Consider the following 26,407-nt stretch of genomic DNA (forward strand, 5'->3'; position numbering starts at 1 on the left):
AAGGGGGGAAAACAACTTTAGGCCAAAATATGGTCAAAATTAAATGATTTAATAATAATGTAATAACTATAACTTATAACAATAACGTATTTCACTAGTAAATTGCTGTTGAACGACAAAAACAACCACCATGGCAAAAGGGTATTTTACAACAACTTTGAATGCACCGCGACGCACCGTCTGTGTTGTTCTTCAGACAAGTAGCTAAACAACGGCAGCAGCACACTGCTTAACATACTGCTGTTGGATCCTATACAGTGAAATAAATCACACTTTACACCGTTTAGCTGTCAGCATTTTAATCGTGTTTAATCCATCTGCTAGCTAATGGTAGGCTAACGTTAGCTGCTGACAAGTGTAATGTTAACTAGCGTCACATGCTGCGATGTTTCTTTTATTCTAACATTCGTTTTTGGAGCATCAGAGCTCATATCATGCATCAGAGCTCATATCATGCTCATATCAGTGGCGCCGAAATGAGGTACAGAAATCCGCGTTGCTATTCGGTCTGGTAGATACGGGTCGTTAAGGCACAGGTGCCATATAGCACCCGGTGTACTCTGTACCAACCCTAGCAACGACGCTAGCAAAGCAAAGCCAGTCCTTCACTTCACTAGCCTATGGTGCGGTGGTCTCTTTTAACTACAACTTCTTTCTTTGCATTGAGTTGACAACCCTCTCAAATATAGACACACAAACAGAACAAATAATAAAAGTCTCAGATCCACTGTCTGTGATTGCAAAATTCTAGCTTAATTATTGTGACATGACAGCATGACACGACAGCTATCAATATTCAAAGTAGCCGAACGTCATGTCGCCTGTTCATGTTTTTTCTCGAAGTTGGCAGTAACATGTCATACGTTTTTCATTAAATATATCCGACTTATAAGAATTTAATCCTTACCGTTTTCTCCGAGGAACAGCTCCTTCCTTAGGCACTGGATGAGGTCTGCTCACCCTGCTGGTAATTGACTCTAGGGGCAACGTGCGTCGAACACGTGTTCCACGACAACAACAACAACACCAGGCTGTCCGCAGATGCGCCTGCCTATTAATCGGCTTGATATTGGCCGATGCCGATTATGTAAAAAAATAGCCAAAAAATTGGCCGATTAATCGGTCAACCTCTAGTCTTAAGATGGCACGGACCGAATTTGAAGTCGATCGGATGAAATATCTAGGAGGAGTTCGTTAAAGTACGATATGTGGAAATGGCCAAAATCGCACAAATCTTCGAACTAGTAGCCTACTGTGTAGCCTACTGTGCAGGGTCCGAAATTAACACTTGCCAGTCGCCAAATGTGGGGGCGGGCTGACACACAAACGCATCAGCACTGGCACACACACCAGACACCAGCCACTACCTTCTGTTTACTGATAGCTGATGTTTAACTCAGGCTAATTAATTAGCTAGTAAGGTGTGATTTTTGGCAGCCAGCCTTCCAAAAGAAAGCACAGGAAACGGGGTCTCATTTCACCTGTCCGGAAGGCTCGGACATATTTTCCGCACTCCGTGTCTGTGGACAGCTGTAGGCTTGTGCCGGTGTTGATGTTCTGTGCATCGTCGGACCCATGCATGGATGTATTAAGAGAACTGGATACGGTGTTCGGCGGGATGCCCCATACGTTCCAATGAGAGTGCTCAAAAGTGCATAAAGCAAACATGGAGCTCGGCTCTTCCGCGTTGACTGGCCCATGACGTCACAATGGACACGCGAACCAGCAACAGTTTGTGTTGTCGTAGCAACCGGTAGCAACCTGCTCGTTCATGAGATTCTCTCTCGTGTCTCTTACAAGTGGTGAACTCATGAACTCGCTGGTTTCATTTTCTAAAATATTCAGTAACGTTAAACATTGTGTTTTCGTTGTTCCTGATTGCTTACATGCTTAGCTAAATAAACGATGGATGTATTTAGACAACCAAGGAGATTTAATCATTCTGTCGAGCTACTAGCTAGCGCTAGCTACTAAGGTTAGCCTGCAGTTTTGTGAACAGAGCTCGTCCATGGCTTCATCCCTCATCCACATCACAAGCTATACAGCATACAGCCCTCGGATGTATCATAAGAGGGAACCAAGGCGATGTAATCACTATGTCTGTAGTAACGTTATGTAGGCATATCTATGTATACTATTACCGTTCTCTTAATACATCCATGCTAGCTACCGCTAATAGCTACTAGCCGATAGCCCCGCCAGTTTGGGAAACGCTTCATACATGACGTTACATCCACGTTACAGGCTTTACAGCATACATACATCCCTCGGGTGTATCATAAGATAACACCATGGACGTATTAATTGAACACATGGTGAATTACAAGCATTAGCTGTATCCATTATTACAGCTACAGGACCTCTGGAAAACAGTCATGTGAGCGGACGGGCGCAGTCCCGCGGGTCTTCTCGTGTCCATTATGCGCGTTCGTCCTAACTAGTTTAATAACTCTGGATTTGGCTACTAGTGAATGTTAAAAATGTTAAAAACTTGACGTTTTAAACAAGGACCCTTTAAGTGTTCGGGCTGGTAGGTTGGTGTACCCCCAAAAAATGATCCGCTGAAATATATAGACGTTTCTTTCGCCATGCAAAGTCTATGTGAAAAGTCTTTCTGGGCCATGGGGTTCAGTACCACCGTTATCCGCTAAGCCCATGGTGGCTTTTAGACATGGTGCTCTTCCTGGGGGCTTGGACACATGCAGCCACTTTCCTGAAACCGCTTGCGGGACTGACTCCATCTGCAGGTTGTCAGCTGTGTGTCTGCCTGGTATACTCTCGGACGATTTAACTCGCTGGTCCTCGTCAATATAGTTTTTGTATGTCACGTAGCTCTCCACAAGCAGAAAAAAAGAGGAGCTTAAAACGCAACTTGCGATGTGATCTTATGATCTGGACGGGAAGGATAACTCTGTGAGTTGGAAGGGGTGTGTTCTGCCTTGTTGTGATATTTTTTATTTTTTATTTTTTTTGCACACCATGGTATTGAGTATCGTGTACTTTCGGTGGTATCGCTACCAACTACTAGATTTTTGGTTTCATGACATCCCTACATCAAACATTAGGGTTGGGCATCGTTTGGATTTTAACAATTCTGATTCCAATTCTTCCTTTTGATTCCGGTTCTTATCGATTCCGAGTCTTTGAGACGTGGAGTTGAAATGGGTCACGTTACTATTTTCACAAATAAAAGGAAAGTTTTATTTTGATTAAATGGTGGTTTGCAGTTATATAGGGCTTTTTTCAATGTGAAATAAAGCCACACTAGAGCGCTGCTTGCTGTGCTCCAAGGCTGCAACACAACAAGCGCCTGGCCGGTTCGGGAACCCAAACTTGCGCATGTTAAATTGGGAAGAGATGATCGGAACCAAATCCTCTAAACGATTCCAATAAAGAAACGATTCTAATGGAATCGTAATTTTTGAAACGATTCCAAGTAGGAATCTGTTCTCAATGCCCAATGCTATTAAACATATTGGACTCCAGTCTTACCTTGCCTAGGTAGCAGCGCACTGCAGGGGCAGTCTCATTGTGTGCAACCGGAAAGCTGGACTACCATGTCACTTGGCAATACTGGAGAGTAATTTCAGTCAATACCTCCACAGTCCATGTGCTACTACCATTACACGTCTGAATTGGTTATTGAACTGGAGCCATTTCATGGACTTTACAAAATGAAGCAGTGTCATGTTTGACCATGACAGACAGTCCACCAACAGTTGATGATTTCCTAACTGCTAATGGCCCTAAAAATTAAATGGCAACGGACCATAGTTCTCTCCTCTGTCTCTGTTGGGCAAAGCCACGGACCAATCTACTACACAGATGGCAAATCAATAGCCAATCACCTAGCAAAGATGTGAATTGGTGTACTTATTTGTCCTAGGGGTTAACTTCATGTTTCCATTCAGATTAAGATACCAACAATACCAACCACTGAGTGGAGAGAGATTTTGTTATTATTATTTACATGTAAGGCTTTCCTGTGTGTCGGTTTTCATGCACATATAAAAACAAATTGCAATGCCCATGAGGTGGACCAGAGGGAGCTGCAGTCAATAACAGCGTGGCTCTGTAAACACAGGAATATGATCAATGGCTTTTATGCCAGCTGTATGAACGCACATGCTTTGTTATTGCTGTACGCTTCACTTCTGTGGACTCGGTTAGCATGGAGATAAAAGGAGGGAAGAAAAGCCTTCTGTGTACAGGAACTATTGTTACCCTCTCCCATCCAGTTACACACTGCACCTGTCTGTCCAGGGCCGGCCCCAGACTCCCCCTAAGCAGGATTTGGTTTTGGATTCCCCTCATTGTAACGTGTTGCTACTTCACATGGCAGTGAACCAACTTGTGTATTGTAAATATTAGTTTAAGCACACATAATGTACAAATATGCATGTAGATGGAAGTGTAGCAAAATTGTCTATATACCGCAGTAAATGCAGTATTTTATATATTACCCCCACCCCCCCCAATCCTATGAATTGCCCGCTTCTCAGGTTCTTTAGCTTGATCTGGTTACATTTTGGTGCATATTTTCGTGTTATGCTGTCATTGAAAAGAGCCAAATCTCACCTTTCTAAATGTGTAGGCTGTACGAAAGACATTATGCACAGGGCAATGTGGGGGGAAGAACATGCATTTTCTAAAATAACTAGGAAAGTCCGGTACAGTGATTGAGAAATAGAGACAAAAGGAGCACTGTTTGAAAAAGATTTAAAGATAAAATTGCTGAAGAAAAGGGCAACATTTCTACTAACAGGTGAAACAAACATTTTAATAGGAACCAAAACTGTGAATCATTTGAGAATGTTGTGCTCACATCTCGAAGAGATCTGGCTCCATTTTTCCGCTCCGACAGAGTGCAGGACTCCAGTGGTACGAGGGAAGGCAGACTGCGTTTACATAAATTAAGCTTTGTGCTTAAACATAGTCAAAGTTGATGGACAATGTTTTTCTAATGTTAACCCTTAAAGGGGCAAGCATAAATCAATTTGATGGAAAAGTATTAATGTATCTAGACTAAAATGACACAAGTTCATGTTAAAAAATAAAAAATAAAAATGTATTTATTTATTTTCTAAGTTACACTCATTGCCCATTTAGGGTAACATTTTGCATTGTATTCTTTTTATTATAGTTCATATGCCAACACCTTTTTCCTGTTTTTTTTTTTTTTAATTCTACCATCTTCCCTGAGGTGCCCCACACCAGATTATATGGACAATGGAAGCTGTTTCTTGTACTGTAGAAACTGCTGACAGAAATTCCCTGAGAACATACACTGGTGAGTTCATCAATAATACACATTTGAGAGTGAAATAAAAAGTAATCAATGTTGCATACCTTTATCCTATTCAATATCTGTAGAGAACAGGCCTCAAAACATCTACACATGAAAACAGAATTCTCTTATACACGTGGAATCGCACGGAATTTGCATATATTTTGTTGACTGACTTCTCATTTTTCAGTTTAAAACAAGCGTAGAAAGGTCTCTACCTAAACCATGGCCAAATGGCATTGTTAAATATGTTGCCTAGTAACCATACGTCCTCACGTTCACGTTGTGAGTTTGGAAATTAAATGTCAAAGCGAGTGGCTCCTGAGATAAGCCAACGATGGCGAAAAAATTGCTAAATACCGGGCTGAACAATACTCCTACGACTACTATGAGTCTGGACAGCAACGGTTTTGTAAGTTTCGTCAACATACTGTTGACTGGACCCTCAGAGACACATGTAACGACCATTTGAAATCAAAAGCTCATCTCAAGAACAAAGCTAAATCCACAGCGGGCAAATCCCTCCAGATTACCATTGAGGCAACGACAAAATCAATAGATGCAAGGCGTGAGTTTGTGGAAGATTTTGTTGCAATGTGTGCTGAAGCTGACATACCGCTAGAGAAAATAGAGAATACGTCCGTTTCTTGTTAAACATTGCAAGCAGGGAGGCGCGCTTCCACAAAACGCCAGCAGCCTCCGGCAGAGCCACCTGCCGCGGCTCTTTGACCAGCACGCGCAAAAAGTGCTACAAGAGATCTGTGGAAATAAAATCTTCGTTGTTGTCGACGAAACCTCTGACAACCGAGATCGCAGTGTCCTCAACATTGCTATAGGTGAGCATCCAATTAGCTTTTATTTAGGTCATTTTGAATGTGCTTTGCTGTTTAAATTAGGGCTGAAACGATTCCTCGAATAACTCGAATAATTCGATTACAAAAAATCCTCGATGCAAAATGACTTGCCTCGAAGCTTCATAAATCAATGTTACCAACGTTGTATCGCTGACGGACGGTGTTTCCGCACGGATCATTATTACTGTCGCACACCAGACGCTGCTTTGTCTGCAGCTGGCGACACATGTTAGAGCGTAAATAGCGAGGGGCTAAGAGAAGAGACAGGCTGGAGAAAACAACAGAAAGTGTCCAAAGTTTGGAATCGGTTCAAACGTAATTAAAACGATAACTCTGTACGGTGTGTCTACTGCAAAATCAAACTAGCTTACCACGATAATAGCACGACGTCAGTGCTTTAGCATCTCAACAGAAAACATGGAGTCTAACTTAATCCTCCATTCCACGAAGAGGACCGACAAAAGTAAATCACAGTCGTATGGACGATGAAACTACACCAAACGCAACAACTACCAAAATCAAAGACAAGAAAATACGATCTGATCTAATAACGCGTTGATCCCTTCGGAAAAAAGGCTGATTGTTGCGCCTCTCTCTCTCTCTCTCTCTCTCTCTCTCTCTCTCTCTCTCTCTCTCTCTCTCTCTCTCTCTCTCTCTCTCTCTCTCTCTCTCACACTCACACCACTCTCTCTCTCTCTCTCTCTCTCTCTCTCTACGGAGAAACAGCTGATCAACGATCTAATAGCACAAGTGTAAGAGCTGTGTGACATTATCAAATATATAAATGAAAAAAGGTTGAGTATAACTAATATTTACATATAGGCATACTGTATATACAGATCAGTCTCAGGTAGAAACTTGTAGTTCTGAAAGTTAAGTTGCACAAACAAATGTTTATGTATGTTTAATGTATGCCTTAGTTTGAGGTTGAGATCATTTGAAAAGAAATCTTTAAAAACAATGTAATATGGCACTTAAATGCACTTAATATGTTTAGTTTTTTGAGAGATGATATTGTAAGCAATGTAGGCAATACAAATTTAGTTTTTTTTCCAAAAATGTAGCTTTTTTCCCTAGTTTTGGTTGTTTAAAAACGCAAAAAAAGATTATCTGATTAATCGATCGATAAAGTGCTAGATTAATCGATTACAAAAAGAATCGATAGCTGCAGCCCTAGTTTAAATAAAAAAGCTGAATTGTGAGTTTGTGTCACTGAGTTTTTAAAGGTCAATACTGCTTAGAAGTGAAAAGAAAACAAGCACATCCGAAAAATCAGAAAGGGCTGAAAATAAATCCGAAAACACGGAATTTAAAAAAAAAAAAACTGATTTCATAAATACCCTTATATGGGCAATGTGTCCCTCAGGCTACAGGCATTCAATGCCTGATTATCAAAGTTGTGAGAAGATAAAAAACAAAATCACTCTAAAATATCGTGAAAAATATAACAACACTTACCTCATGGTCAGTGTCTTTGTCCACATTATGCTGCCATTTTGGATTTTGATAGAAATGTGGAATGTCGGCATAAAGTCACATGACCTGATTACATGACCCATCACCCCATCAGTGTTTCTCATCAACTGCAACCACATAATAGAGCTCAACAGTCCCGCCCCTCCTCTGAGAGACCTTGGGTTCCGGAAGTAAATTTCCCATTCATTTCTCCCATTGACGTTTGGAGAAATCCATATATAAAGAGTTTTAGACCATGCCTTAGGCTAACCAGCTACGACATGACTCATAAGCATACAACGTACTAGGGATGCACCGGAATGAAAATTCTTGGCCAAAACCGGAAACTGAAAAAGAGGAAACCAAACCCGAAACACCGAAAGAAATTATGCCAATTATTAGTACCATTGCATTTATGGCTATGGCTGTGTACTAACTTTAGTAAAATCAAGGCATTGCAATTGTATAAATTAATATTAAAGTTTAATTAAAGAAATATCTAGCAGAAATATGGCTACAATCTGATAGTCACATACAGTATATAGTAGCCTAAGAACAGAATAGCTTACCTATTATTATTATTATATTATTATTATTATTATTATTATTATTATTTGAGGCACTTTCTTGCAGGATTTCACTGAACATATCAGACAACGAGGTGCATGCCCCTCATCTGGTGCAGCGAGACAAGTCTTTTTTTTCTGCGCTCTGATCTCCTCCTGCGCTGGGCGCTGCTCCGTGCGTTCTCCGTCTCCACGCGGGTTCTCCGCATCCATCGCGGCCTGGATCATTTCTCGTGCGCCCTGCTTTATTTCCGCATCCAAGTAATGGTCTTTATAACGCGGATCAAGTACAGTCGCGATGAAGTGCAGAGGATCCGAATAGATCTCCGTGAAACGTGTGCCGACAGACTAAGAGCGTACTTTTCATTGTTTTCACTCCGTGGTCCGTCTCAACCTCTTTGCTTAGGAGACGCTTTGCAGGTTGGATCGGGTACTGACACACGTGCAGGTCACGGTTTCTGTTTACGTCATCACAACATTTCGGCCTTATTTTTTCGGTGATAAAAGTATTTCGGCCGAAAACCGAAAATGCCCTTTTTGCCATTTTCGGCCAAAAATTTTCGGTGGCCGAATATTCGGTGCATCCCTACAACGTACCATTTCGAGTGAAACAGAAAATCCAAAAAAAGTCAAAGGTACAGGACTGTGTACATATCGTCATTTCAGAGCGAAGGAACTACTCCTCCCATAAACCACCGTGCACACAGAATAAAGGAAGCTTAGTTTAGCTAACAGCTAATTGGGCTAACCGCTAGCTGAGACAGCATGTAATAACTTTATAAGACCTTTTTATAAGATCTTTTTATAAATCCTCATGACGGCTCGTGCAGGCAGCTCCCCCTCCTCACCAGCATGAGTTCCACCAATCCGAGGCATCACTGTGGGATTGTTCAGGATTGTGGGTAATGAAGTACTTATCCAAGACATCGCGAATAAAAGACTTTTATCTCAAAACAAGGTTGGTGCCCCATGATTTTTGGGGTCTATATGATCATATAGAATCGCTTAGTCACGTCGGCATGTTGGTTTTAAGTCTACCATCGACTGTTACCATTTTATGGCTTATACTCCAATTTGTCAATGGAGAAATTGCATTGTATTTTTACTTCCGGAACCCGCTGTGGGCGGGACTGTTGAGCTCTATGCCCCTCCCCCCATAGCTCCTCCCCCTACAGCCTGTTAAATGACTGTATCCCCCAAGATACAGAAACTCTTTATGATGCCGGCCACATTATCTGTCCTGAGGATTCACCGGTTTTCACTCTATAAATCATGATATCTCTGTGCGGGTGTCCCCACACATGCACAGTACAGCAGCAGGGGTGGCTCTGCGTGCTGCAGCGATCATTTTAGCGTCCCTGCGAGCCGCTAGCAAATGTGTCAAGCCAGGTAGATGATCACATACAGGAAGGCCACTGCGCAACTGGATACTTTACAAAATAAATCGAATTTCAAAATAAATCACCCAGGTTAATGGTGATTCTTGACTTCTCAGCTATGTCTAGAGCAAGACAGTCGATCTCTCACACACACACACACACACACACACACACACACACACACACACACACACACACACACACACAAATGGATGGACGTGTGGAGAGGAGAAGGATCGCTTTGTGACTGACGCAGAGAAATGCGGTCTGGTATGAACAGCCAGACGCGCAATCGGGCACAAATCTACACTTCGCCGGTGGTGTGTTCTGGGGCCTGTTTCAAAAAACCAAGATAAGGGATTAAGCTGGGATTTCTCCGTTATCCTGGGGCTCGTTCCAGGAAGGAGGTTTAACAAACTCTGAGTCTAACCCTAATGTCTGAGTTGAGTTACCCTGAGATGGGAAACTCTGAGTTTTCGGTTCCAGAACAGCTGATTAGAGTTGGTTCAATAACTCGGAGTATGTTCACTCAGGGTTACGCGCGTGCACAACCACTATAAAAAGGCAGTATGAATGGAGCCATGATTCTACAATTCACCATGGCAACAACCACAAACAAACGGGTCGGCGGAAATACTCATGTAGCGAGTTTGAACCTCCGGTTCATAGTTTGAACATGCATTTCGTTAAAAAAAGCAAGACAGCGGCTGCTGCTGCAAAAGAGAGAGAATTGGTGTGGGAGAAAATTGCTGCTCGAGTCAATTAATTTCATATTTAATCACAGTTAACTTATAATATTACTGGTGAAAACTGGATTTGTATTACACCTATAATTTCATTTAGGTGCAATCCTGTGGGTGAAAAAGTAAACTATAGGCTACTAATCCCATTCTGAGGCTGCAGCACCATGATCATTAACAGAACTATAATGTATAATCATTTATTTATTTTTTAATAGGTCTCACTGGTTTGCGTCCACGGAACACTACAAAAACGTATAAAAAACGTTTCAGAGCGAGTCACATACAGTGGCTTTACTATTACAGTATGATCCGCTACACTGTTATAAAGAAAACTGCCGTTTGCAAAAAACGTAATGCGACACAAAGAATCTGCTTGGATGTTAAAGCCTGTCCACGATGGTTGATGTTAGTGATATGAGGACGGATAAGGTATCTACAGATCTAATGGACTGTGATTAAAAAAAAAATACCTCTCAAATCGGTTAGCTATGTGGAAATGAAAATACACCTATAGTCGGGACTCAATACCGACGTAAACTCTCTGTGAATTAATACAGCTTTTTCATCAACGGGATCGTCGACAAAAGGTTGACAAAAGGACATGACATGTTTGAGAAAAAAACTTATAGTCTGCCTAACATAAACCGTAAAAAGTTTTTTTTATTCATGCAGATAACAAAGTGCATTAAAATGCGCCTGATACAGACTGAATGAATGAATGAATGAGGAAATGAGTTTCCCTCTAAGAGGGAGGAGACTGAGAGAAACTCAAGTTTCTCTGTCTCTTCCCTCTCGGAGGGAGAAACTCAAGGTTTCTTGAAGAAAACCTGCTCCCGACCAGGTTAGGTTCACAGGCTCAGTTACCATAGTAACTGACTCTGAGGTTAAGTTACCGCTCTTTCTGAAACAGAAAACCCAGAGTTTCCCTCATCTCAGGGTTAACAAACTCAAGAGTTTTCACTAAACCTGCTTTCTGGAACGGGCCTCTGGATGAATTTGGCCTTGACTCGGTTTCACAAAAGCGGAGGCACTTAAATCACCATGGAGATTTATTCTGTGCAGCTAGCCTGCTCCCGACCAGGCTAACAGCCAGGATTTATTTAATCCTGGAGCCTTTTCTGATCACTCAGCAGTGGTTTTACCCTGTTGTTATCAGCCTGGATTAAAATACAACCGGTGCATATTGCTGTTCATTTAAGTACTATTATAAAAGTTTTGACCATATTTTTTTTTATTTATAATTATTCATGTGACAGTCATTGTTACTGTTCTATTGCTGTATGAAGACTGCTGTTCATATTGTTGTTAGAAGTTTGATGAATACAGTGGGTATAGAAAAGATTCACCCCCCCATTTAAAATAATCACATTTTGTTGCTTTGCAGCCTGAAATGAAGACAAACACAGTTTTTGTTTCATTCAGCTGTATTTACTCAGTGCAATGTATAACATCCAAGTGAAAGATATAACACCAACATGTCAGAAAAAAATCAAAAAACATAATCACTGAGTTGGAAAAAGGATCATCCCTTTGTTTCAGTATTTTGTTGAACCACCTTTTGCTTTAATTCCAGCCTTTAGTCTGTTGGGATATGTCTCTACTAACTTTGCACATCTAGACATGGCGATATTTGACCACTCTTCTTTTCAGAACTGCTCAAGTTCAGTTACATTTCATGGTGACCGTTTGTGGACTGCTGTCTTCAAGTCATTCCACAGATTTTCAATGGGGTTTAAGTCTGGGCTCTGACTAGGCCATGCAAGGACATTCACCTTTTTCTCCTTCAACCACTGTGTGGTCAGTTTTGCTGTGTGCTTTGTGTCATTGTCATGTTGGAAGGTAAATCCTCTTCCCATTGACAACTTTCTGGCAGAGAACAGCAGATTTTCCTCAAGAATCTTCAAGGTGTGTTTTGGCAAATCTCAGTCGTGACTGCATGTGGCCTTTCTTGAGGAGTGGCTTTTTTTCTTGCAACCCTCCCATACAAGCCACGTTTGTGGAGAATTTGTGATATTGTCGTCACATGCACACAATGACCTCTCTTTGTCATGAATTCCTGCAACTGCTTCAGAGTTGCTGTAGGCCTCTTGGTAGCTTCTCTGACCAGTTTCCTCCTGGCTCTTTCATCCAGTTTGGAGCAACGTCCTGACCAAGGGAGGGTCTGTGTTGTACCAAATACCTTCCACTTCTTAATAGGGCTGGACCCGAATATTCGAATATTCGTTCGGTGGGTTGGTATTCGATTTGAAAATTTGACATTCGAATATTCGTTTTTTTTATTTATTTTTTTTTTTTTTTTGGTTTATTTTCTGCATTTATCTCTCGTTCACACTCGGTAATGCACATTTAAGTTGGTTTGCCAACCGCCAATAAACTACGAAGAAGAAGAAGAAGAAGAAGAAGAAGAAGAAGAAGAAGAAGATACTGTCGGTACACGATGACGCCCACTTCGAGCATTTAGCAAGCTGGGCAGAGAAGCTAGCGACGATAACAAGTGCGGAAATGTAAAACTGTTTTGCGTTTTTCCGTTGTGATTCGGCCAGAAACTTCAACATTGTGAGGCGAAGAGATCGTTTTGGCTATTAAGGCTATAAGCTTGGATATTCCATTTCCTTGGACTCTTGGGGATTTATGAAAATGAAGTTTTGGTCAAAATACCACTTTGTTGCTGAAAGGACAACGAAAACAGGTATGCATGCACTCTCGGCTGCGCAGATTACGGCTAAATTGTTTTATTTTCTGTTACTTTGTAACAGTTGTGTACATGGCTGTATATTTTAAAGATTTAATGCTTTAAAAAAGCTCATGAGTGGAAGTTTTATCGAGGTTACAGCGACGCCCCAGTTACAAAGTGTCCCGTTGACGGGACGGTGATCCGAGGTTAAAAGTTTATTAATTCTCAACGTGTCTGGCCTGTCTATCTATATTGCACCAAATACGACACTGCACTCCCTTGTGAAGTCGTTTGGATGAAAGGTTCTCAAAATAATCAAAATGCAAACAGACAGACAGACACATAGAGATTCCTGCCTTTTATTAGCGATAATATGTTCAGCCCCCTCTCTCCGAAGCTTTGAATATTCGATGCTCATTACTACCGAAGCTTCAAAGCTCAAAAAATGGTATTCGGACCAGCCCTACTTCTTAATAATAGACTTCACTGTGCTTCTAGGCACTGATGAAGCCTTGGAAATTTTTTGGTATCCATCTCCTGACTTGTGCCTGTCCACAACTTTATCCCGTAGATCTTTTGACAATGCCTTGCCACCCGTAGTTGATTGTTTTCTTCAATTGCACTACCAAGGCCTGAAATGCTTCAGGAAAAGCTTGTTTCATGCTGAGCTAATCAAAATGACCACAGCTGATCACAGTTGAAAGTCAGTTGGCTTTGTTTGCTATTGAAAAGGTGATTAACTACACCTGGTTGGGTTTACAAGTCATTTTTAGGAGGGGGGTGATTCTTTTTCCAAGTCAGTGATTCTGTTTTTTAATTTGTAATTTTTTTTTTCTGACAAGTTGGTATTATATCTTTCACTTGGATGTTATAAGTTGTAAATACAGCTGAATAAAGCAAACATTGTTTTTGTCCTTTTTCATTTCAGGCTGCAAAGCAACAATGTGATTATTTTAAAGGGAGGTGATTCTTTTCTGTACCCACTGTATATTATGGCAGTTGTTGAGATAGATTAGAAAAGGCTGATCAAATTTCAAAAAGTTTTTTTTTTTTATTCTTTAACAATAAGGATCATGTTTGTTCTGCTTCCATGTGCATTGTATTTGGCATTCTTAGCACACAATTTGTGTTGTCCAGTAAACTGGGACTATAATTTGGGAGGATTGTACAATTTTAAGAACATATCCTAATTGTACAATCCTCCAAAATTAGTCTTAGTTCACTGGACCAGTAACTATCTAGTAATGTAGGCTACTGTACATTCATGTAACAACAGGGAGAGGACACCCCAATGGTTTTTAACCTTATATTTTGCTGGGGGGAAATAACATTCATGTTTACAGTGTGCATGGAATTTATCACTTAATTCTCTTTTATAGTTTCTAGATTTTAGAGTCCAAATTCTTCAGTGTCTTTATTTTCTATGTCCCTATATATGAGGGCGCAAAGCATATAATATGAAGAGAACCTCGTCCTCTATAAAAAAAATAAATAAATAAAAAAACGCGAATGGTATGATTATATTTCATAAATATTCAATTCAGAGCAGAGGTCAGTTAATGTATATATTTAGGTCGGTACGTGATCGTCTGCCACGCTTTCTCTTGCTGTTTCATTACAGCTGCCGTGTTTCTTTTCTTTTTTTTTACAAATAATGTGTTTCACGTTATCATACTTCCACAAGAAGCTGCTGCTCACTCTGTATAAAGTATGAACAATGCGTGTTCTCCATTTTAGCATCAGTAAATCTGTTATCCACCTCGGTCTTTTGAGGAAAGCCGTGGCGCGCATCTATCTGAATTACTTCAGCCTGGCTCGACCTAGTCTCTCCTCCTCAGCCTGACTCGACCTAGTCTCTCCTCCTCAGCCTGACTCGTCTCTCCTCCTCAGCCTGACTCGACCTAGTCTCTCCTCCTCAGCCTGACTCGACCTAGTCTCTCCTCCTCAGCCTGGCTCGACCTAGTCTCTCCTCCTCAGCCTGACTCGACCTAGTCTCTCCTCCTCAGCCTGGCTCGACCTAGTCTCTCCTCCTCAGCCTGACTCGACCTAGTCTCTCCTCCTCTGCCTGGCTCGACCTAGTCTCTCCTCCTCAGCCTGACTCGACCTAGTCTCTCCTCCTCAGCCTGACTCGACCTAGTCTCTCCTCCTCAGCCTGGCTCGACCTAGTCTCTCCTCCTCAGCCTGGTTCGACCTATTCTCTCCTACTCAGCCTGGCTCGACCTAGTCTCTCCTCCTCAGCCTGGCTCGACCTATTCTCTCCTCCTCAGCCTGGCTCGACCTAGTCTCTCCTCCTCAGCCTGGCTCGACCTAGTCTCTCCTCCTCAGCCTGGCTGGACATAGTCTCTCCTCCTCAGCCTGACTCGACCTAGTCTCTCCTCCTCAGCCTGGCTCGACCTAGTCTCTCCTCCTCAGCCTGGTTCGACCTATTCTCTCCTACTCAGCCTGGCTCGACCTAGTCTCTCCTCCTCAGCCTGGCTCGACCTAGTCTCTCCTCCTCAGCCTGGCTCGACCTAGTCTCTCCTCCTCAGCCTGGCTCGACCTAGTCTCTACTCCTCAGCCTGGCTTGGCTGTCGTGAAACGCACCAAGCCAGGCTGCACAGATTAGACTAGGTCAAGCCTCGCTTTATCAGTTATCCTGGATTTATACATTCTGCTTTTGTGAAACAGGCCCCTGGTTGAGTCTCTCTACCACATTGTTTTGTTACTGGTGGTTGTGCACATTTCTCTGGCCATTCAGGGGACAAGTAGAATCTCTACACGAACCGCAGCCAAACCGCACGTGTTACAGGCTGAGTTTAATAAAAAACTAATTACAAAAACCACACATTCACCACTAGGCGCTTTACCTATGCCGAATAGTAAAACCGCCTGTGACCAATCAATCAATCAACATTTATTTATATAGCACTTTACAGTAACCAGCAGGTATCCAAAGTGCTTCACATCAGAAACCCAGAGTAAAACACATATAAAAAAGAATGAAACGTAGAAAACAATGAAATCGTCAAAAAAGGTTACATTAAAACCTAAAAAGAGCTACATCCGTAATAGTGCGAATATCAGGGAGTAACTTGTTCCAGAGTCTTGGGGCAGCAACCGCAAAAGTCTGATCACCCCACCTTGGGACTTCTAAAACCAGTTGATTTGAAGACCACAAGGACCGGTTGTGCTCACGCAGTGTTAAAATCTCAGACAAATACTCTGGGGCCAGGCCATTTAAGGCCTTGAAAACAAACAATAAACATTTTTAATCTGTTCTAAAATGCACAGGGAGCCAATGTAGGGTGTAGACAACGGGAGTGATATGTGTGCAAGTCTAGATGTATTTGTTAAAAAACGAGCAGCAGCATTTTGAACAAGTGGAAGACGTGAGATGGTTTGATTCAGACCAACATAAAGAGCATTACAGTAATCCAACCTTGAACTAATAAAAGCACGAATCACCTTTTCTAGATCATGCCTGTTAAGGAAAGGCTTAACTTTAGCCAGGAGACAAAGCTGGAAAAAACAGATTTTAACAACTTCGCTGATTTGCTTGTCAAATTTCGTGTTGCAATCAAAAGTAACCCCCAAATTTCTGACAGCTGGCTTAATGTATGAAGCCAGAGCTCCCAAACTCAAAGCTGGACCGTTTGGCGTGCCTGAAGTACTGAAGATGATACGCTCAGTTTTAGCTTTGTTCAAGTTAAGAACATTTTGTGAAAGCCACAACTTAATATTATTAATACAACTAAGCAAGGAGTCTAGTGCGACACTGTTATTCGGTTTCATAGGCAAATTTGAAAATAATCTGCATAACAATAAAAAGACAGCTTGTGCTTTCCTGACCACAGAGTACAAGTTCTGCTACAAATGTTTAGTCAAAGTAAAAAGAGAGGCATTATCAGTGCAATGTAGGCTGCATATAGGCCTAATGCTGGATGGTTTAAGAAATATCATCATATTCAAATATATCAAATCATATTTTATTTGTGATATTTTGTGAGTAGAATCTGAATCTGCAACATTTGTGTAGTAGTTTTCCTCTGAAGTACAAGTACACAGTAAGGCTGTGGTATACAGTTAGTTGCATATTAAGTGCTTTGGGGTCCTTCTGTGTGGAAAAAGCTACAAGCAGCAATACAGGAAGCCAGTTTTACATTTTGTAGACTAAACGATTAGCCTAATCAAGAAAAAAAAATATAATAATAATAATAATAATAATAATAATAATAATAATAATGAGTAGTAGATTCATTAGTTATTGTTGTGGCCCTAAAACCAATGTTGACTGTTTGCAGGAAACAGGATTGGAAACCGTGGTCTCCTCAGTCAAAGTCACACATTGGACACTGTTGACCTAACCATCCCCAACCTTCTAATAGAATCGTGACATTTTCTGAATCGTGCACCCCTAGTTTTTTGTCACATCATGGTACTTCTGCCTTTGCTTTTGAGATATCGAAGTCCCACAACCTCTAGAAGTCAAGTTGAATAGTCAATGCAGTTGTTTTTATGGTTAGAGCAACGGTAGGACTATTTTCTTTATATGGTTTCTGAATAACTAGGCATACTTGATAGGATAAATTCATCAATGGTTTTGGTCTTCTCATGGAATTGGTAGTGCTGTCCTTTTTAATAAATCAGATCTGCATTGAGAAAGCACAACCTGCATTACCTGATGTAAGGAGCCCAAAGCGTTTCTCCTCCCTGCAGAGCACCAGATGGGGAGAAATAGATGGAGATGAAGGTTTTCTCATCAGGGGAATCTTCACCTTGAACACTGAACTTTAGTCGATCCTGGGATGCCATTGGCGATCTAGTTTAGCCAGTGTTCCCGGCAATCTTCTCCAACGCTGAATGTCTGAGTGCTTTAATCTGCCTGGCTGAGGTTTTGGTGCGCACAGAGTAATGAAAGTGTCTTCAGGGCGCACTGACAGAGCTGGGGGGGGCGGGGGTGGAATCAGTCCCGCTTTATCTTTTAAGAGATCTGTAAGGTTAACATTGCATTCAGTAATTAAAATAGATTTGGTCTGGAGAATCAATGCCAATATGTTCATTTCAAACTAACTGCCAGTAGAGCTTGGTTTTCCTATTGGGATCAAAATCCCCTTCGGTGTGGCTCAGCAATCGCACTGCAGCAACCAGTAAGTCAAATGTTGATGTGCACTAGTGAGCCGGGTGAAACCATGCATGTCTGTCAGTCTAATGATAGCGGAGCACACCAAGCGTACAGCTCCGGGACATAAACCAGCACAGCATGATAAAAGATAGCTGTTAAAGCTGCAGCATATTGGTAGATGAATAATGCTCCAGTATTTTTTTAACCTCACTCTGAAGTTTTTTTCCCTGGGTTCTGCCATCAATCCTTCATAAACTGCATCATTATTTGGTTACCCTCAGCTGTTGATGCATTTGAAGTGGAGTGGGCTTTTGAATTTGTCGCGTTCGGATGTCGTTATCATAACCTGAAGTTAAAGTTCCCCTCTCCTCACCTTTTAAAGATTCAATACGGATTCTTCAAAAATAAATGTGCGGCATCAGAAAGCACTTATCAACTCCCCCAACTCTCCAGGACCCAACTTGTCACACCATAAAGCACACTTATGTGCCAGGGCATAGGGTATTTGTCCTGCACTCCTAATCATGCACTACACTGGTTCATTAAAACTAAACGTAATGAGTCATACACGACAGACCTGCCCTCAGCAACACCAATTAGTTTCTGTTTTGGCTAGTTATAGTCTTCCTGAAGGGCCAGAGGCTGTTAGTAAAGATCTGATGTAGAGCCCAGTGCCGGACTGTTTTCTTAACCATGTGTTGCCCACTCTCGGTGGATTTCTGACCTTTATCACCCGCTCCTGCAGTGCAGGAGTGTCTGGGTGTGTGTTCTACTCCTGCCTACTCCACAGTGTGTGTCTGTTCCATCCTGCGCCGCAAACATTAGATTGTCAGTAGATTGACCCTCGATTTTGTGTCTTGTCCTGCAGGGACACGGTATTGTCCAATACTAATCATATACAGTATTATGTGAGAACACGTGAGCACAATAATACTGTTCTGAACATTAGTATGCGGCTAGCGGACTTTTATGCTAATGTCACTGAATACACTATCTTAGAACATTTAAATGTCAATATAGACTTAACACACCCAAATATCCTATATATATTCATACCAGTCTACTCACATGCTTATGAATGCACACATGGATGGATGACTTACAGACTAGCTAGACAGACAGCTAGTACAATTGACAGTATCCATAATGTATCCACGACTAAATGAGGTCATTGATTACTCTCCTTTCTTGTGATGTGTTTTTTTTTTTTTTTCTCTCTTAATGGATATTGTTAATGTTTCTACTCAGTTGTTAGTTTCATAGATTTTCAAATTATTTTCCACAATTATTTAGCACTTAGCTTATGCATTAGCCATATTAATAAAGGTTTTTAACTTTTCTTCAACAGGAGTGCCTTGGTTTTTTATGCTGTTCTGATGCTATTTGGACTTTTTTCAACCACCAACAAAAAGAAGCACTCCTTCCTCTTTGTCTACCGAGACCTGAACTTGTTTTTGGGTGTTGTCCATGTTTTCGTCCTAAACTTTGACCCTCTCACTAGTCACGTTTCCATCTAATTGTCAAGTGAATTATCCACTTGACAAGAAGAAAAAAAATGCAAATTAGAGGCCTTTCCATCAACTGTTTAGAGTGAGTAAACTAGACTAGGCAAATCGTAGTTTCGTCACAAGTTGACGTTACGCATGATTGTAGATTGCAAACCGGCTTGCTAAATCAAAGAGTTTAGAAGCTAAGTTCTTTGGCTAAATGGAGAGAGGTAGCATTGTAAAAGGAATACAGGCTTGTGGCAGAGACATTTGGTGTCAGCGAGACAACCGTTTGCCGCTGTGTAGCGCGGTGTGCAGGGCCATACCATTCAAGCTGTTGAAACAATTCGTCAATTTACCCGACGTGGCTGAAGCACAGGCTATAGTTCACCACAACTCTGCTAAGCACCCTGTACCACACTGGATGGGACCTACATCCTGATCCTACCCCCATCTGATGGATACCGGGACTAGTCATGTGAGTTAGCCTACATGTTTGCTACGTCACAACTTATTCGGCAAAGCTGTTTCCATCTCCCATTTTGCGCATTAACTCTTTTTCAAAAAAGGCAAGAACCGCCTCAAGCGAGCATAAAAACGAATTTGCGAATTTGAAGATGTTTTTTTTTCAAATTTTGCCATTTTCATTAACTTTTTCTAATGCAATACTTCAAAATGCGCATACAATCACGTTGATGGAAACATGACTACTATGGTAGAGTGCAACTGAACAACGTGGTTAATTTAGTATGAAATGAACTACTGGTAGTTACAACGTAGCAGTTAGTGTTGACTTCAACTGCAGCAGGCTGAGTTAATGTTACATGTACATAAATGGCCAGGCACTATGTTTTTTATTTAGATACTAGAAATATTGCATTTATAATTTGCTGGAAATGTGTCTCTGGGCAAAGATCAAGTGGTTTGGACATCATCTATATTATATAACATTGTCTTAATTCTCTTTGCATTTGCATTCACACAGTACATTTCATCTGCTTTTTCCTCCATTGAATTGCAATGTGATCACCCAGGATGCAAGTTGGTGCAGGTGGAAGGAGTTCCTCTTCACTCTTTCTACAGAACCCATTTACCCTGAGAGGCCTCATTTCAATGTTAAACTCTGTTGCTTTCCTTTGCTTTCTGGCCTTCTGCACACAAAAGCCAACAGGATAACCTGTCTTGATTGCAAAGCTAAGGGTCTGTGCAGAGCAGCAGCTCTTTCAGCTAACTCGTTTTTTGTCCTAATTGGGGATATTGAGCAGTTCTCCTCCTGTCCTGTGATCTACCTGGCCAAAGTGAGCCGACCTCTCTTTTAATGTGGCGTTTGAGCCGTTAAGAGAAAAGAAGTCAAGGAGAATAGAGGCAGGCTTCACTGACTGTCAAATGAAAATGTCTCTCTACACAGCCTTTTGACATCTCTCAATGGTGCTATGGGCAACTCTCCAGCCTCATTCTGTCAAACAGCATTTGACAATTTGGTCAGAGTGAAATGATGAAGGAGTTAATAATTTTTTCACTGAAACACCAGCGCTTCATCTCATTGTGTTGAGATATGTTACGGAGAGTGTGAGGAAAGCAGAGCTCATATCATACAGACTGATTAGATAAACTGAGAACTAGGGATGTCACGAGAACCGATACTTGCGATACCTTCCGGTTCTAAAGTGACAAAACACTGTAGACACCGTTAGCGACGATGCCAGTGTTAGCAGCATCGGTGCTGCCCCTCTTCCAGAACTGATGGGGGCAGCATACGCTTCAGAGTGTTCCAGTCGATACATTCAGAAGTAGGAGGTCACGAACAAGTGGCCAAAGTCACGCCCTTCTATTTCCGGTACATGGGACATATGAACGAGAGTCAACGGAGGTAGATTCTGCCCGACCTAAAATGAATGAAAACAGCATGTTCACTGCAAACTCACGGTCCTCTCTTCCCGATTTACAGCCCCCCCTTTTGGCTTCAAATAACTTACCGTTGTTGGCTACGGCCGCTGAACAGGCTACACGTTGTAAACAGCCGTGGCCATTTGCCTGCTCCTCCAGTAACGTTAGCTATTAACAGGGTTAGCATGGCGGCGTTAGCCAGGACCAGTCGGGATCACTTTACTGGCTGTGTCTAAATTGTTTTTGCAAGTGACCATACTCTAGCTTTATAATTCAATGGGAGTACACAAATGTAGAAACGACATAAAATGCCTGTCCCTTGTAGCCGTGATAAATTAGCCTGACACTAATGCTTAACTACTTGTTCAGGAGGAAATTAGCCAACTCTGCGTCCTTTTGGGCTCTAAGCTGTCTCCATTTTTCAAATACATCTCCAGTATTTACCTGGGGTTTGTAACGTCTCTGGTCACGCAACGGTTAGAAACACTGTTGTTGTTTTTGCACAGTACCTTTTTGAAAAGATGCCTGGAATGTGTCTGGGGACACTAGTCGTACTATGACCAATAATTGCACTTTATTATGTTGTTCTATGCTCTATTGCACATGTGTTGTATGTCTTGTTATGACATTTTGATATTTTTCTAATATTTTAATAAAGAAGTTCATGTTTCAAGTTAAAGTACATAGAATCTTAGAAAATCCTTTTTTTTTTTTTTCTTCTTTACCGTGGTATCGAAATCGGCAGCGAGAATCGTTTTATTTTACTGGTATTGACAGACTACTGAATTTTTTGTATTGTGACACACCTACTGAGAACCATAGATGATAGATAAATGCTGTAGCCTATCTGTTTCTGTGGAAACCAACATTGAGGTAGAAGTGTGCAATATTAAGTAGTCTACTGTTATAGACTTGGATTTTTCATCTCTGGCTAGGTGGAATGAGCCGGCGGGCATCTAACCCCAACAAACCTGCTTACGAGCCAGCCATCACCACTAGGCAGTGAACTGAGGTGAACCCTTACCTTTTGATATTCATCAGATCGCGGAACCCATATCTGCAGACATCCCTCAGCTTTACGTCGCTTTATCAAAGCGCTGACTCTCGGTTGGAGCAGCCGGTAGTCATCTGGCAAGACTGGGTTTGAGTTAGTACATGAAAGTTTGCCTCGAGGCACGATTTCAGACTCATCTGTTGTACTGATTCTGCTGGGCACATGTTTGTCTGAGCCTGCAGTGACGGCGAGGCATCTCTGTGGAACTACTGGGCTGCAGCGTGTGCTCTGAGAGGGAGCCAGCGGTGCCTTCGCCTTTTTGACTCCCGAGAGTGAAGCTGAGGCCGACTGCCAGCACATCAACGAAGGGTGTAAAATTGCTCTGAAACATTAGGACTGAGAGTGACCATGGAGTGAATTAGGCCATGGTGAATCATTTTATGCCACCCCCAGCTCCTACCCACTCATCTGTCCCTTATCATTTCATTCTGCTGAGGGTGTCTTGTGTTGTTCTGAAGAGTTAAAAAAAACGCTCCCTGGGGCCAAGATGTATTTCATGTGCTTCCATCAGCACTCTTTAAATCTTTTTTTTTTTTTTAATGGTTGGCTCAATGTGAATGGATTTGATAATGTTATATTGAAGCCAAAACATACTCAATATGACAGCTGATGCCGACTATGCATTTGTTTTGTTTTTAGGGCCCGGGCGCCGACAGCGGCGAAGGCCCTATTGAAACTGAAGGAATTCTTATTAGGGCCCGAGCGCCGACAGCGACAGTGGCGAAGGCCCTATTGAAACTGAAGGAATTATTGTTTGTTTGTTTCTTTCTATTATTATTTTCCCGTCAAATGAATTGGCTTTTTGAGGGGCTTAATATATTCAAAACTCTCACCAAATTTGGCGGTCGCATCAAGTCTGGTGAAAATTTACGTATTTTAAGGGTTTCGGGAATAGGCGCACAAAAATGGCTCGCTAGCGCCCCCTAGAAAGTTACGAAAATTGAGCCCTGCAGTGCGTTTAACGTAGACTCACGAAACTTGGTACACATATGTAACATGTCAAGATGTACAAAAAACTTCATTAGAGCCATACCCTAAACCCAACAGGAAGTCCGCCATTTTGAATTAAATGTTCGAAATTAGTGCGATTTTGGCCATTTCCACATGTCGTACTTTAACGAACTCCTCCTAGAGATTTCATCCGATCAACTTCAAACTCGGTCTGTGCCATCTTAAGATGTTAAAGATGAAAAGTTGTTAAAAGAAAAAATTTTCGTCATAGGACATGGCCGTGGCGGGGCGGCCATTTTGTGCGTTTCGCCGCCGAAACAGGAAGTGGGTGTAACTCAAGTGTACATTGTCCCATTACCTCGAAACTTTTCAGGATTCATAAAAGTCCAACCCTGAGGACAAATAAAGGCCGATATTTACTTAAAGTCATAGCGCCCCCTAGTGGCAACAGGAAGTAGGCCTAAAAGTCAAGTTGCTATACTTTAACGAACTCCTCCTACAGATTTCATCCAATCAACTTCAAACTTGGTCTGTACCATCCCAACACCTTAACAGGGCTCCACACTAAGTTTTTGCCTTGGTTGCACTGGTGCGCCTAACTTTTTTTATTTAGGTGCACCAGCACAAAATTTAGGTGCACCCAAATTTTTCCTCGCATCGCCGTAACGCTGAATGGCGATACACGATATATAGCTCTGTATTTTTTTACAAAGTGGGCTAAATGTTCAGTTTTAAGTCAAAGCCACATTTCACATGCTCTTTTGTTAAAACAGATTGTGATTAAAATAAAATGCAAAGACAGGGTTTTCTTTACCAGTTTGAAAATATACAGCTGCAACACATGTAAATGAAAGTTATCTAAAATAAATAGCCTGAGAAAGCTCCTTCATAAGCTTTCAACAACAATAACAGACTGATTAAAAGAGAGAGAGGACGCCTGGATAGCTCAGTTGGTAAATATAGAGGTTTGACTCCGACCTGCAGCCCTTTCCTACATGACAGGCATGAAAACGGGTCAGGGGTGAAAAAGGTGAGAAGGATATTACCCCTCTATGGGGGTCCGGGGGCATGCCCCCCCAGAAGAAAATTTTAAATATTCCATATTTTAAAGCATCAATCTGATGCATTTTGAGATGCATTTTTTGCCAGTGTAATATTTCAATATGCACTCATTAAAGTTAATTTGACTGGCAAAACAGTTAAAGTCCTTCTGACATTACACAATAATAAAAGTCAATTTTTAAAGACTAAAAAGTTTTGGATACATTTGTACTTCTTCCAACCATATATTAAATAAAGAGTCAATGTGGATTTACATATTGCAATAATATCATAATCCTACAATGAATCATTGTGAAAACTAAAATTTACTACTTTGGCCAGGTCATCATCAAAAAAGCAAATTAGTACATTCATGATTTTGTCCATGCTGATATTAGCTGCTTTATTTACATTTATTAAAAACGTGGCATTGTTTATCTTTCCATATAGCTAGAAGTCTAAACTCTGGGACAAGGCCGTTATGTTTAAATACCTGCCATGCTGATTCCAAACAGACAGCTTTATCAAGGCAGTTTGGGCTTCAGATAGCTTTTACAAATCATGATCCGCTATGAACGCGCACACACGTATTGTTTGTATCACGGTCGGTCAGTAAAGGAACCGTCGCAGTCTTAACGGTAGCGGTCGTTGCCGGTAACGTACTCGTATTACAGAGTCCACGGACCGAAGCTTTGTGACTAGCATCTAATGACTAGCAAGCACCGTCTTACCGCTGCCGGCGTCTTCCTTGAACATGCGCTGCAGAAGGTTGGTGGAAGTTCGATGATTGGTCAAATCCATAGACAGTATGGTTAAATCCAGCGCATTAAAACAAATCCCATGTGGACTTTTTAATTTATTTATTTTTCTAAAATAGTCATACAGCACCAGGCCCGAGTACTTACACCCCCCACCCCTCCCTCCTTAAACATTTTCTCATCAAATCTACACGATTCACGTAGGTCACCTATTTTGGTTTCAAAACCAAAAGGTGAGTGATTTTCATGTCTGTACATGTCATCCCCCCACTCTCTCTCCCCTTTCATTTCTTCAGCTTTCCTTTCAAAATAAAGGCCGAAATCTTAAAAAAAAAAAAAAAAAAAAACGACCGAAAGACAGGGGGAGTGCGATGGACTGAAGCGTATGCTAGGCTACTCAGAGAGTGACGGCTGACTCATTAGCGGCGTTACACCAGTCTTGTGGAGGCTATGAAATGTCTGGATCGTCGCTGCGCTGTATTTTTATGAACTATGATCCAGCATGCTCCGTCTTACACGCTATTACTCAACGAACTGAAGTTAGTTTAAAATGTGTTTTTCGCCGTGGCGGCCGCAGTAACAGAGTTACCAGCGGAAACACTGGTACCAATACAGGTTTCCCTCTCATGCTTAACAATATACAGCTGTGTTAATAACAATTAAAACTGTAGACAAATGTCGGGAGTTTGGACAGGCGGCGCTGTGTCTCTCCATGTTGCAGGTGAGCCGGCCGGTGTGTGAGTGAATGGGGGCGGGGCTGCGCGGAGGAGAGATCCAAATCCAAACACAGGCACGGCTTTCCAGAAGGAATGGGTCATGTAACACAACATTAAACCATATCGATATAAACAACATTGCTTCGTTAGTGGAGAGGCAGCGGATGCGAGGACGTTAGGTGCACCGGTGAGACCTAGGAAAAATGTTAGTCGCACCCTTACAAATTTTGGTCGCATTTGCGACCAAATTGGTCGCACTCTCGAGCCCTGCTTAACGATGAAAAGTTATTAAAAGAAAAACTTTTCGTCAGACGGTGTGGGCGTGGCGTGGCGGCCATTTTGAGGGTTTAGCGATGAACAAAGAAGTTGTTGTAACTTGAGTGTACGTTGTCGTATCTGCCCTAAATTTCTCAAGATTGACAAGGGTCCAGGCCTGAGGACACCTACACGATTT

General features: G+C 41.7%; 1 long non-coding RNA gene across 1 annotated transcript in view; it reads left to right on the forward strand.

The window, feature by feature from the left end:
- LOC120570788 overlaps nucleotides 1-26,407 on the forward strand; it is a 100,492-nt gene that overhangs the window by 8,786 nt on the left and 65,299 nt on the right. The gene's annotated exons all lie outside the window — the stretch shown is intronic.

This window comes from Perca fluviatilis, chromosome 13 (genome assembly GCF_010015445.1).
Source record: "Perca fluviatilis chromosome 13, GENO_Pfluv_1.0, whole genome shotgun sequence".
Taxonomy (NCBI): Eukaryota; Metazoa; Chordata; class Actinopteri; order Perciformes; family Percidae; genus Perca; species Perca fluviatilis.